At 37.9% G+C, this 13,956-nt stretch overlaps 1 protein-coding gene across 4 annotated transcripts in view; it reads right to left on the minus strand.

Annotated features, from left to right (window-relative positions):
• Positions 1 to 13,956, minus strand: part of SLC44A5 (solute carrier family 44 member 5) — a 405,392-nt gene that overhangs the window by 295,165 nt on the left and 96,271 nt on the right. The gene's annotated exons all lie outside the window — the stretch shown is intronic.

The following is a 13,956-nucleotide window of genomic DNA, read 5'->3' on the forward strand; positions in this document are numbered from 1 at the left end:
GTAAGGTAATACTGGCATTAAACAACACATTAGACCAGACAGGCTTATTAGTTATATACTAATCATTTCATCCAAAATCTACAGAATACCAATTCTTTTCAAATGTACATGGAACATTTTGCAGGATACATCACATGTTAGACCACAAAACAAGTCTCAACAAATCTAAGATTGAAATTATGTCTTGCATTTTTTTCTGATCACAGCAGGATAAAACTAGGTATCAATTACAAAAACAAAGCTTGGAAAAAACACACAAACAAGTAGATACTAAACAATGCATTACTAGACAACCAATGGGTCAGTGAAAAAAACAAAGAGGAAATTAAAAAAATACCTTCAGGCAAACGAAAATGGAAACACAACCCTCTGAAATGATGGATTGCAGCAAAAGCAGTTTTTATAGGAAAGTGCATAGCAATACAATCTTACCTAAAGAAAAATACAAATAACAATTGCCAAGTGGAAGAGGGCTGGCAAGATGGCGGAGAAGTAGGGAGCTCCGTGCATTCCGCTTGCACCCATCTCTCAAACAGAGAAGGCCTGAAGTCATAGGACACTGACCCACAGGAGTTTGGGAAGAGAAAGAGACAGAGTACAGCGGGAAGGCAACCTCATAAGTGCCTGAGTGCGAACTGGGGAAGATAAAAGCGGAACGGGAGATATGGAGGGAGGGGAGGGAATTCGGGTTGTGGGCAGCTGCAGTGAGTGATGAGCTGCGGTGAGACCTGGTAAACTGTAGCAAGTCCAGGGGAAAGGAAAGAGAAGCTGAGACCGCCCACAGAACCGTCCCTGGAGAAGAGAAAACCCTCAGCTTGGAAAGAGAGTGTTTTTTTAGTTCAGGCTGGTGTGCTGACTTTGAACTAGGTGCCCCCGATCCCAGGGGGCGCCAGGAAAAACTGCTCTGCTGCGCTCCCAGCACCATCCCAGGCGGCAGCGTGGACACTGTGGGTCTGAGGCTGCGTTCCCTGAGATTGACGTCCAGGAACGCGAAGGGTCAAGACTGAGTTCCCCCTTGTGGGAACGTAAGCCACGGATCCAAGGTTGTAACTCTGCTTGACCCCAGTGGATCTGAAGCTTCAACACTTCCCCCACCCCCAACTCAACCCCTGGCAGCAGGGAAGCAGAGACCTGTAGGAATGTTTTGGGTAGTACAAACAAAGCCCGAGGACTGGGACCTGGAAACAAGACAGGGCATGGGGCAGAGAACTCAGCCCACCTTGGCTACATCCTCAGCACAGGGAGATCGGACCCAAAGGAGTGACTTGCTGCGCTTGGTTGAGAAGGGACTGGGCAACGCCATTTTTCTCCCCAAAACAACCAAGGCGGGGCCTCAGGGAGTGGCCAGCGGACACAGTGGAGGCAAAACCTGCCTACACCAAACCACGCCCATCCCTGCCAGATAGCTGGGTTTTTTTGTTTTTTTTTTTACCTAAGCCTGGGGCAAAACCAACATGGATGCACTGCCATGATTAATCCTAGATAATTTTTCTATTCAGATATAATATCCCTTTTCTCATTCATAACCCTCCACTCTGTTGAAGCACCCTGGTCACTGGTTGGCTTAACAATCACATTTAATCCATTCTCTAGATGTACACTCTAAACCTCCACCACTGCTTTTTTCTCTCTCTCTGGAGTGATCAGACTACATAGTTTCTCTGAGTGGCTCTTAATCTCTCTGCCTGGTCATTTCATTTCCAATTTCATTCTCCCCCCCGCCCGCCGCCCTGTCATTTCTGTCTTTGTATATGCTCCTCCATCAACACTGCATACACCTGGCTCTTTATTTGTAGCTGGGAATTCTGGTTTTATGCCTTTAGATTGTCCTTTGTCTTTTGGGGTTTTTCTTTTTTCTTTTCTTCTTTTTTCAATTTTTTATTAATTTTAATTTTTATTATTTGTCTTCCCTCCTTCCTCTTTTTTATTCTTTTTTGTATTGTTTTGTTTTTTGTCCCCTCTCCTTTTTTTCTTTTTCCTTTTCCCTTTCCGTTTGTGTGTATACTGGATTTGTCTGTGCGTTTGTGTACCTTTGTTCCCTTGTGGCTGTCTGTTATCTTTTCCAGGGCTACCTCAAGAAACAAACCAAACTACACATTGTGGGCGGTCCCAAATACCACTACGAGTAGGGAAACAAAATAACCAAAGTCTCAACAAGAGAAACCAAGAGACACCATTCAAAGAACACGTCCAGAACAGACAGGCCCTGGACAGTCAAAGAGCCCTCGTTAAAATACAGCAGCACCCGCAGGGGCAGTGTGCACAACAAGTGTTCAAAATTAACAAGAGAGATAGATAACCAAAATGATAAAAAGAAAGATCTCTTCTACAAAGATAATCCAGGAAGAAATGACAGCTAAAGAACTGCTCAAAACAGATATAAGCAAAATAACTGAACAAGAATTTAGAACAATAGTCATAAATATAATCGCTGGGCTTGAAACAAGCATGGAAGACATCAGAGAAACTATTGATACAAAGACTATGGAGCTTAAAAATAGTTGTGATGAATTTAAAAATGCTATAAATGAGGTACATAATAAACTGGAGGCATCCAATGAACTGATTGAAGAGGCAGAAAGGAGAATAAGTGATTTAGAATACACAATTATAGAAAAATAGGAAGCAGAGAAAAAGAAAGATAAGCTGATCCAGGGACATGAAAGAAGAGTACAAAAGCTCAGTAATACAATCAAATGAAACAATATCCCTATCATAGGAATTCCAGAAGAGGAAGAGAGAGGGAAAGGTGCTGAAGGAGTCCTGGAACAAATTATAGCAGAGAACTTCCCCAATCTGGGGAAGGAAACAGACATTGAAATCCAAGAGGCACAGAGAACTCCCCTCAGACGAAACTTGAAGCAATCTTCTGCACGGCATATCATAGTGAAACTGGCAAAATATAAGGACAAAGAGAGAATTGTGAAAACAGATAGGGATAAAAGGGCCCTAACATACAAAGGGAAACCTATCAGAGTGGTGACTGACCTATCTACTGAAACCTGGCAGGCCAGAAAGGAATGGCAGGAGATCTTCAATGTGATGAACAGAAAAAATATGCAGCCAAGAATCCTCTATCCAGCAAGCCTGTCATTCAGAATAGAAGGAGAGATAAAAGTCTTTCCAAATAAACAAAACTTGAAAGAATTTATCACCACTAAACCAGCCCTACAAGAAATCCTGAGGGGGACTCTCTGAGGGAAATGTTGCAAGGAACACAAGATACCAGAGACGCCAACACAACCATGAATCCCACAAAGGACATGATGACTCTGAACCCATATTTTTCAATAATAACACTGAATGTAAATGGACTAAATGCCCCAATCAAAAGACATAGGGTAGCAGAATGGATAACAAAACAAAATCCATCTATTTGCTGTCTACAAGACACACATTTTAGACTGGAGGACACTTGCAGATTGAAAGTAAGGGGATGGAGAAATATCTGTCATGCTACTGGAAGTCAAAAGAAAGCTGGAGTAGCTATTCTTATACCAGACAAACTGGACTTTACAGTAAAGGCAGTAAACAAGGGAAAAAGAAGGGCTATATATAACAAATACAGGGTCTATCCGTCAGGAAGAGCTACCAATTATAAATGTCTACACACCAAGTACTGGAGCACCTAATATATAACACAATCACAAACAGAAACAATCTTATGGATAAGAATGTGCTAATAGCAGGAGACTTTAATACTCCTCTTACACCAATGGATAGCTCAACTAGACAGAAAATCACTAAAGAAACAATGGGCTTGAATGACACATTGGACCAGATGGATTGACAGATATATTTAGAACTCTACATCCTGAGGCCAGGGAATTTACTTTCTTCTCAAGTGCGCATGGCACATTCTCCAAGATAGATCACATACTGGGACATAAAGCAGCCCTCAATAAATATAAAAGAATTGAGATCACACCATGCACACTTTCAGATCACAATGCTATGAAATTTGAAATCAACCACAGGAAGAAGTCTGGAAAACCTCCAAAAACATGGAGGTTAAAGAACACCCTACTAAAGAACAAATGGGCCAATCAGGCAATTAGAGAGGAAATTAAAAATTATATGGAAACAACAACAAAAAAAAAGAAAATACAACAATCCACACTCTACGGGATGCGGCAAAGGCAGTCCTAAGAGGACATTGCACTCCAGGCCTATTTAAAGAAATTAGAAAAAGTGCAAGTACAAAATCTAACAATGCACCTAAAGGAACTAGAGGGAGAGCAACGGGAACACCCCAAACCCAGTAGGAGAAGAGAAATAATAAAAATCAGGGCAGAAATAAACAATATAGAAACCAAAAAAATAGTTGAACAGATCAACGGAACCAAGACTTGGTTTTCTGAAAAAATAAACAAAACTGACAAACCTCTAGAAGCCTGGCTTCTCAAAAAGAAAGGAGAGAGACTCAAATTGACAAAATCATGAATGAAAAAGTATTTATTACAACCAACCCCTCAGAAATACAAGCAATTATCAGGGAANAAACATAGAAAACTTATTAAGGAAATTGAAGAAGACACAAAGAAATGGAAAAACATTCCATGCTCATGGGTCGGAAGAATAAATATTGTTAAAATGTCATCACTACCCAAAGCAATCTACATATTCAATGCAAACCCAATCAAAAGTGCACGAGCATTCTTCTCAAATCTAGAACAAACTATCCTAATATTTGTATGGAACCACAGAAGACCCTGAATAGCCAAGTAATATTGAAGAAGAAAACCAAAACAGGAGGCATCACCATCCCAGACTTTAGCCTCTACTAAAAAGCTGTAATCATCAAGACAGTATGGTATTGGCACAAAAACAGACACATAGACCAATGGAATAGAATAGAGATCTCAGAATTGGACCCACAGATGTATGGCCAACTAGTCTTTGACAAAGCGGGGAAGAGCATCCAATGGAAAAAAAGACAGTCTCTTTAATAGACGGTGCTGGGAGAACTGGACAGCCACATGCAGAAGAATGAAACTAGATCATTTGCTCATACCATACACAAAAATAAACTCAAAATGGATAAAGGACCTGAACGTGAGACAGGAAACTATCAACACCCTAGAGGAGAAAGCAGGAAACAACCTCCTTGACCTCCACCGCAGCAACTTCTTACTTGACACATCCCCAAAAGCAAGGGAATCAAGAGCAAAAATAAACTATTGGGACCTCATCAAGATTAAAAGCTTCTGCACAGCAAAGGAAACAACCCAGAAAACTAATAGGCAACCAACGGAATGGGAAAAGATAGTTGCAAATGACATATCAGATAAAGGGTTAATATCCAGAATCTATAAGGAACTCATCAAACTACACGCCCGAAAAACAAACAACCCAGTGAAGAAATGGGCAGAAGATATGAACAGACACTTCTCCAAAGAGGACATCCAGATGGCCAACAGACACATGAAACGATGCTCAGCGTCCCTCCTCATCAGGGAAATACAAATCAAAACCACACTGAGATACCACCTCACGCCGGTAGGGTGGTTAAAATGAGCAAATCAGAGGACTCTAGATGCTGGCGAGGATGTGGAGAAACAGGCACCCTCCTACACTGTTCGTAGGAATGTAAACTGGTGCAGCCCCTCTGGAAAACAGTGTGGAGGTTCCTCGAAAAATTAACAATAGAACTCCCCTATGACCCAGCAATAGCACTGCTAGGAATTTACCCAAGGGATACAGAAATGCTGATGCATAGGGGCACATGGACCCCGATGTTCATAGCAGCACTCTCAACAATGGCCATAACATGGAAAGAGACTAAGTGTCCATCAACGGACGAATGGATCAAGAAGATGTAGTTTATCCATACGATGGAATACTACATGGCAATGAGACAGAATGAAATCTGGCCATGCGTAGCAATATGGATGGAACTAGCGGGTGTTATGCTGAGCGGAAATAAATCAGGCAGAGAATGACAAATACCATTTATTTGCACATACAGGTGGATTAAGAGGAAGCTAACGGAGGATGAAGCTGGAGAAGGTGAAAAATAGTTGAGGAGAAGGAGGGAGGCAAACCATGAGAGACTATTGAATGCTGAGAACAAACTAGGGCTGATGGGGGTGGTGGAGAGGGGAAGGGGGGTGATGGGTATGGAGGAGGGCAATTGTTAGGATGAGCTCTGGGTGTTGTATGTAAACCAACTTGACTATAAGCTATAAAAAAAATATTACCAAGTAAACAATTTTACTTTATACCTAGAGGAATTAGAAAAGGAAGAACAAACAAAGCCCCAAGTTAAAGGAAGGAAGGAAATACTAAAGACTAGAGTGGAAATAAATAAAATAGAGACAACAAGAAAGACAGAAAGACAGACAGACAGACAGAAAGAAAAGAAAGAAAGAAAGAAAGAAAGAAAGAAAGAAAGAAAGAAAGAAAGAAAGAAAGAAAGAAAGAAAAGGAAGGAAGGAAAGATGAATGAAACTAAAAGTTGGTTCTTTGAAAATATAAACAAAATTGATAAACCTCAAGCTAGATGTATCAAAAAAAAGAAGACCCAAATAAATAAAATCAGAAATGAAAGAGAAGTAACAATGAACACCACAGAAATACGAAGGATTATAAGAGACTACTACAAACGTCAACAAATTGGAAAACAGATATGGATGAATTCCTAGGAACACACAATCTTTCAGTAGTGAATCACAAAGAAATAGAAACTCTGAATAGACAAATAAACTGCAAAATTGAATCAGTAACTCCCCTCCCCCAAAAAAGTCCAGACAATACAGCTTCACAGGTGAATTACACCAAACATTTACAAAGGAGTTAATACTTATCCTTCTCAAATTATCAAGAAATTGAAGAGGGAGAAATGCTTCCAAAATTATTTTATGAGGTCAGCATTGCCCTGACACCAAAACAGACAAAGACAACGCATGCACGCACACACACTCATACCCTCACAAATAGGGAGAGAGAACATGATAGAGAAAGAGGGAGAGAGAGATAAAGAGAGAGACAGACAGACAGACAGACACGGAAAGAAAAAAAGAAAAATATAGGCCAATATCCCTTAAAAACATGGATGCAAAAATTCTCAGCAGAATATTGGTGGACTGAATTCAACAATACACTAAAAGGATCATATACTGTGATATAGCACATTAACAAAACGAATGATAAAAATTATATGATCATCTCAAAAATGCAGAAAAAGCATTTAACAAAATTCAACATCAATTTAGGATAAATATCTTCAACAGAGTGTGTTTATAGGGAATATGCCTCAAAATAATAAAGGTTATATATGACAAACCTATAGTTATCATCATACTAAATGGTGAAAAGTTGAAATTTTTCTACTAAAATCAGAAACAAAACAATGATGCCCACTCTTGCCACTTTTATTCAGTATAGTATTAGAAGCCCGACCCATAGCAAGAAAAAAAAAAAAAACTAAAAGCATCTAAACTGGAGGAAAGAAAGAAGTTAAATGGTCACTATTTGCAAATGACATGATACCACATGTAGAAAACCTTAAAGATTCCACCAAAAGGAAAAAAAAAACTATTAGAACTAATAAATGAATTCAGTAAAGTGTAGCCGAATATAAAATTAACATAATCAGTTGTTTCTATACACTAATAGCAAGCTATCAGAAAGAGAAATTAAGAACACAACCCCATTTACAACTACATCAGAAAAAATAAAATATGAAGAAATAAATTTAACCAAGGAGGTGAAAGACCTGCACTCTGATGACAATAAAATACTGATGAAAGAAACTGAAGTAAATACAAATAAATGGAAAGATACACCATGCTCATTGATTGGAAGAATTAATATTGTTATAATGTACATATTATCCAAAACAAGCTACAGATTCATTGCAATTCCTATAAAAAGTTCAATGGCATTTTCCACCGAACTGGAACAAAAAAATCCTAAAACTTTTATGGAACCAGAAAACACCCCCAAATAACCAAAGCAATCTTGAGGAAAAAAAGAACAAAGCTGCAGGTAACGTACTCCATGATTTTAAACTATACTACAAAGCTACAGTAACCAAAAAGTATGGCACTTTTGGTTACTGTAAAAACATATTGACCAATGGGATAGAATAGAAAGCCCAGAAAAAAACTCACAAATAACATGATCAATTAGTCTATGATAAGAGAGGCAGGATACACAATAGGTAAAACACAGTTTCTTAAATAAATTGTGTTAGGAAAACTGGACAGCCACATGCAACAGAATGAAATTGGACCACTATCTTATACCATATACAAAAATAAATTCAAAATGTATTAAAAACTTGAATGTAGGGGCGCCTGGGTGGCTTAGTCGGTTAAGCGTCCGACTTTCACTTAGGTCATGACCTCGTGGTTCGTGGGTTCGGGCCCCGCGTCGGGCTCTCTGCTGACTGCCAACTCAGAGCCTGTATCTCCCTCTCTGCTCTGACCCTCCCCTGCTCACACTGTCTCTCTCTCTCTCTCCCTCTCTCTCTCTCTCCTAGAAATAAATAAAAATATTTTTTAAAAAACTTGAATGTAAGACTTGATACCATAAAACTCTTAGAAAACATAGGCAGAATGCTCTTTGACATTGGTCTTCACAATATTTTTTTAAACAGTCTCCTCAGACAAGGGCAATAAAAGCTAAAATCTTCAAATTTGATTATACCAAACTAAAAGCTTTTGCACAATGAAGGAAAAACCATGTACAAAATAAAAAAGCAACCTACTAAATAGGAGACGATATTTGCAAATCATACATCTGATAAGGGGTTAATGTCCAAAATACATAAGGAATGTAATTGATTATCCAAAAATAATAATAACTCGATTTTAAAATGGGTAGAATACTTCAATAGACATTTTTCCAAAAAAGACATAGTGTTACCCAACAGACACATGAAAAGATGCTCAATGTCACTAACCATCAGGGAAATGCAAATCAAACACACAATGAGAAGTCATCTCACACCTGTCAGAACAGCTATTCTTGAAAAGACAAGAAAGAGTAACTATTGACGAGGATGTAGGGAAAAGGGAACCTTTGTACACTATTGATAGGAATATAAATTTGTGTAACTCCTATGGAAAATAGTATGGAGGTTCCTCAAAAAAATATATATAAAGAGAACTATCATATGACAGCAATTTCACTTCTAGGTGATTAGCCAAAGAAAATGAAAACACCAATATAAAAAGATACATGCACACTATACTCATTGCAACATTATTTACAGTAACAAAGATATGGAGGCAACCTAAGTATCCACTGATAAATGAATGGATAATTAAGATGTGGGGTATATACAATGGAATATTACTTAGCCATAAAAAAGCAATGAACCCTTCTATTTGTGACAACATGAATGGACCTAGAAGGTATTATACTAAATAAGTCAGAGGAACATAAATACTATATGATTTCACCTAAATGTGGAATCTAAAAAAACAAAACAAAACAAAAATAGACTCATAGGTATAGTAAACAAATTGTTGGTTGCCAAAACGTGGAAGGTTTTGGGCAGGCAGGCAAAATAGGAAAGGGGGATCAAGAGATACAAACCCCCAGTTATAAAATAAATAAGTCATGAAGATGCAATGCACAGCATAGGGAATGTAGTCAACAATATTGAAATAACTTTGTACGGTGGTAACTAGATTTATCATGGGGACCATTTAATAATATATAAAAATATTGAATCACTATGATATACACTTGAATATATATCATATATATGTAAAAATTTAAAACAAAGTGATACAGCCACAGGAATAGTTATAAAAACATATGGACATCACTGAGTAGTTTCACATGATCTCAACTCTCAACATCTCTCAAGTAATGTCAATTAATTCTTCTCCTTAGACATCTAGATGGCTAACAGACACATGAAAGGATGCTCAACATCACTAATCATCAGGGAAATACAAATCAAAACCATAATGAGATACCATCTCACACCTGTCAGAATGGCAAAAATGAACAACCCAAGAAAAAAACCGGTGTTGGCAAAGATGCAGTGAAAGGGCAACCCTTTTGCACTGCTGGTGGGAAAGCAAACTGGTACAGTCACTATGAAGAACAGTATGGGGGGTTCCTCAAGAAACTAAAAATAAAACTACCCTACGATTTAGCAATATACTACTAGGTACTTACCCAAAGGATACCAAAGTACAGATTCAAAGGAGTACATGCATCCCAATATTTAGAGCAGAATTATCAATAATAGCCAATCTATAGAGAGAGCCCAAATGTCCATTGACTAATGAATGGATAAAGATTTGGTATACATATATATTGTATATATTACTCAGCCATCAAAAATAGTGGAATCTTGCCATTTGCAATGACATGGGTGGAGCTAGAATGTATAAACTAAGAGAAGTAAGTCAATCAGAGAAAGACAAACACCGTATTATTTCACTCATATGTGGAATTTAAGAAACAAACAAATGAACATATGGGAAGCGGGAGGAAAAAGAGAAGAGAGGGAAACAAACCACGAGATTGTTAATGATAGAGTCTTGGTCACTTGAGCATCCAGCTCTTGATTTAGGTTCAGATCATGATCTCACTGTCCGTGGGATCAAGCCCTATGTCAGGTTCTGCACCAACAGCATGGAGTCTGCTTGGGATTCTCTCTCTCTGTCTCCCTCTCTCTACCCCTCCCCTACTCATGCTGTCTCTCTCTTTCAAAATAAATAAATAAACTTAAAAAGTTTTTTTTTTTAAAGAGAAACTATATCTACATAAACAGTCATAGAACTATTCCAATAATAATATTCATCCAGTTTAATCCACCATTGGCCATGGCATAGCAGTACTCTGAGTCACAAAAATAAGAGCTTAAAAAGCTCCAATGTGTCCCCATCAGTAAGTTGGATATACAAAATCTGAGAGAATGTATAATACTTTGAAAATAGAAAGAAGTTTTTTTTAAAATCCCAAATTTTGTTTCTCAGACTGTTACATATTTTTCCCTATACACTGAGGGGGATATTTTTATTGCAATCCTTTTCATTTTTATGAACCTAAGTTGTAAAGTGACTTCATATATGTGTGTGTATGTATGTTATAAAGTTCTCTTGGGGCGCCTGGGTGGCTTAGTCAGTTAAACGTCCGACTTTCGCTTAGGTCATGATCTCGCGGTTCGTGGGTTCGAGCCCCGCGTCGGGCTCTGTGCTGACTGCCAGTTCAGAGCCTGGAGCCTGTTTCAGTCTGTGACTCCTTCTCTCTCTGGCCCTCCCCTGCTCACGCTGTCTCTCTTTCTCTCGCCTAGAAATAAGTAAAAATATTAAAAAAAAAATAAAGTTCTCTTAAGATAAATATAATTAATATACAAAATTTCTATTTCCCCCAAGGTTTATCTTATTCTACAAATGAGTAATTCTCACTTTTATAATTTTTATCTTAGGCTATAAAAAATAGATAAGTAATAATGGTGTTAGAAGTTAAAATAATAGTTACCTTTAGGGGAAGTGGTGGTGACTGGGAGGGGACAGAGATTCTAAGGGAGCTGAAAATGCATATTTCTTGATGTTGGTGGTGATTATATGAATGTAAGAATCAATATGTTTGCCCAGAAATTTACAGCTTTGACCAAGAAGGCTTTACATGGGAAATGAAAGTGGTAAGGTTAAAATGCACAGTTAAAACTATAAAAATAGAAGGGTTACTTTGGAGGACATGAATGATATTGGAAGAAGACTCACAATGAAGGAAATACTCAATAATTTACATGAGAAATCCATTTATAAAGGAGAGGCAGGAATGAGTTATGATCTGAGATGTCTATACTCCAAAGCACAATGGGTAATAAATTTAATATACTAACACAAGAAAATAAATGCAACTTTATTTATAGAATCAGTAAATTTCATTTATTGAATGCTAATCACGTACTAAGCCCTGGATTACAGAGATGAAATACAGTGCATGTGAACCTCAGTGGCTAAGACCTACAGTCTAGTGGATGAGGCAGATTAAGGAGCTAACAACTATAGTATTTTTAATACTAATAGAGATACATATGGGTTTTTATTACAAAAGAGATGAGGGACATCTAAATCAAACCAGAGGGTTAGGGAAAGATTACTAAAGTAGGTGGTCCTTAAATAAGAGTTTTGAAGAGCAGAAAGAGCAAGGACATTCTAGACAAAGGAAATAATAAATTTCCCGTATTTGATAGATAAACTTGCATCTAGATTTCAGAGATGACAATGCATATTTCATGAAAAGAAACCTGGATTGGAGAAAAAACAGTGCTATGAGTAGAAAACTTGGGTTAAAGGAGAAAGAAAGAGACCTGAGACTACTCAGGGGATTTGACCATTTGGAGGCTATGAAAGTCACACTCCTGATACAAATGTTTTATTTATTTCTGAGAGAGAGAGAGAGACAGAGACAGAGCGAGAGAGAGCAGGGGAGGGGCAGAGAAAGAGGGAGACACAGAATCTGAAGCTGTCAGCCCAGAGCCTGGCGCGGGCCTCAAACCAACAAACCATTAATTAGATCATGACCTGAGCCGAAGTCGGACGCTTAACCCACTGACCCACCCAGGTGCCCCCTGATACAAATGTTTTAAAGGCAAAATGGGAACGAAAACTTAGATTTACTGAATATCTACTATGTTGCTACTAGACATTGTGTTAAACACATTCCCATATACCATCTCAAGACAGGGCAATTATGGAGGGCTTCAAAAAGCTATGCATCTCAAAGAAATCTATTTGCTAAACTTAGCGTATCTGATAAATTCTTGGTGTGCGTTGATAAGAATCCCTGTGTGAGGAGCTAAAAGAAAGATACTGCTTTCTGAACCCAATTTTGACCAACAAAGATCAGAAAATTAGTTAATGAAACAGAAGTGGTAAAAACATTGGGGAAAATCAGAAATGTTACCTTAAGTCTGTTATAGTCAGGAAAAGAACTGCTAAATATAGACAGACTTGCATTCTAAATATAGTCAGACTTGTTATTGGACAGTACTTTCTAAACTTTTCAAGTATAGAGACTTCTTTTATAACATAAATCATGTTTTACAGACCTTTACATGGTAGTTACATCAATTAATTAAAAAAGACTTTTTAATTTTAAAATGTAAAGACTTTGTGCATATATATGTTGAGGGCTAATTAAACAATCATTGCTATGATAAAAACAAATATGATTTAAAATTTGCTTGGTTACACCTGGGTGGCTCGTTGAGTTAAGTGTATGACTTTGAATCAGGTCATGATCTTACAGTTTGTGAGTTTTCAGTCCCACATCAGGCTGTGTGCTGTCTGTCAGGCTCTGCGTTGACAGCTCAGAGTCTGGAACCTATTTTGGATTCTGTGTGTCCCTCTCTCTGCCCCTCCCCTGCTCACGCTCTGTCTCTCTCAAAAATAACAAACATAAAAAAAGTTTTCAAAAACAATTTTTTTCAAGAATTTGCTTGAACATTTTCCCCAAGAAAGTAATTAGAAGTGCAAAATAACATAAATGTTAAGTACAGCAGAGTGAGTCTCATTTGAACAAATGTTACCTAACTGTAAAACCCATTTTAATATATTTTTAATACAATCATGCCAGCATTATTTTTATCAGGTATTAACAAAGTGATATGACTAATATGCACATTTATGAAACCTACTCCTGCAGAGTGATATACAAGGTTGGATGCTTGCTCCTGCCAGCAGGAAGTGAACAATTTCTCACTTTGGAGAAGTGCATTATATCTTTGAGGCTAACCTGAGGTCATTTAGTAAATTGTCTTTTCCAAGCACTAAATAGCTACCACCTTCAAATAGTTAATGAACCCCATAAAAAGCAAGTGATTTAGTTTTTTCTCCCTGGTAGGGTCAAGTCAGTCTATTCATTAATCCTCTCCCTGTTCAAGTGAGGCAGGGAAGGCACACATATTATAATCCCAATTACATGACTGGGACATTAAAGTCCAGAAGTGCTTACTGACTGGTGCAAGGCCACAGA

This window comes from Crocuta crocuta, unplaced genomic scaffold, assembly GCF_008692635.1.
Source record: "Crocuta crocuta isolate KB4526 unplaced genomic scaffold, BGI_CrCroc_1.0 scaffold58, whole genome shotgun sequence".
Classification (NCBI taxonomy): Eukaryota; Metazoa; Chordata; class Mammalia; order Carnivora; family Hyaenidae; genus Crocuta; species Crocuta crocuta.